At 37.8% G+C, this 1,189-nt stretch overlaps 1 non-coding gene across 1 annotated transcript; it reads right to left on the bottom strand.

Annotated features, from left to right (window-relative positions):
- Window positions 1–135: 135 nt before the first annotated feature.
- Window positions 136–206, bottom strand: TRNAD-GUC. The gene has a single exon. It is a non-coding gene; the product is annotated as a tRNA-Asp (tRNA).
- Between the last annotated feature and the right edge of the window lie 983 nt (window positions 207–1,189).

Genomic DNA, 1,189 nt, shown 5'->3' with positions numbered 1-1,189 from the left:
AACACGAATTGATCTTGATATAATTTTTAAATTAAATAACGTAACACAAATTCCCTGAGGAGAACGATACTTTTCTTATCACTGTATTACTTGTAACGATTTGGTATACTTGCCAAAGAGTTATCAAGTTTTTGGCGCCGTTGCCGGGGATCGAACCCGGGTCGTCCGCGTGACAGGCGGAAATACTTACACTATACTACAACGACAACACCACAGTCAGAGTCTCAGCAGGAGGACATGATGGCTGATGATGAGGGTCATGAGGAGCCAGAGGAGCCGGACCCTAGGTGGATGCAGCAGAGTCAGCACACACAGCACAACCAGTGGAGATCTGGACCAGATCGGTCGTGGTAGAGAGCTGATGGACAGATGCTCTTCATGTTGCGTGTTTCATGTTATGTTTTTATGTTCAGTTCAGTTGTTATTGTGGAACTCTGTTACTGTTTATGTTTATGTTGTAAAGACTTTGACTTTGATGTTTTGATTTAATGACTATGCATTTTCTGATTTAGTTATATGGTTCTTGAGGATGATGACTTGTATGTTGTGGTTACTGTGTTTTAGAATTTATCTGTGTGTTGGAATATAACCAGATCTGTGAGTGTTGAGAGCTACTGATTGAGAGATAAAAAGTTGTGTGGATATGAAATTAGCTTTTGCATGAATTTGATTCTACGTACATACACACTTCTTGGTTAAGGATGAAAAAGGCCCTGTCTGATATTGATTATGCAGCTACTTGGCCATATAGCCAACCCTTAGACACTGTGCTTCATTTGTAAAACCTTTTTGAGCCTTAATTTCTTTCTTTCACCTTGAGCCTAATATGTTATCCTACCTTACACCTTAGAAGAGAACATGTATTGTGAATTTGTGAGGTTAAGGTTGAATTCAAGTTTGGGGGAAGAAAAGATAAAAAAAAAAAAAACTATTGCTCAAATTGAAAAAGAAGGTTGAGCTGTAAAAGAAAATGGTGTGTGATAAATGATATATGTTGGGGATTTGAGTACTGAATTGGGAATTGAATTTGTTCTCTTCTTAATAAGTGTCTTTGAATCCAAGAAAAACCATTATTCTTTTTCTAGCCAAGCCAAGCCTTACCCTGAAAAGACCTTTGGACTTAACCAATAGTGTGTGAAGTGTGTGAATCAAATGAAATGCAAAAGCTGATGAAGTTCTAAGACAATTC

This window comes from Vigna radiata, chromosome 1, assembly GCF_000741045.1.
Source record: "Vigna radiata var. radiata cultivar VC1973A chromosome 1, Vradiata_ver6, whole genome shotgun sequence".
Taxonomy (NCBI): domain Eukaryota; kingdom Viridiplantae; phylum Streptophyta; class Magnoliopsida; order Fabales; family Fabaceae; genus Vigna; species Vigna radiata.
The sequence above is the reverse complement of the archived record's forward strand: the minus strand, read 5'-3'. Positions and strand labels throughout refer to the sequence as shown.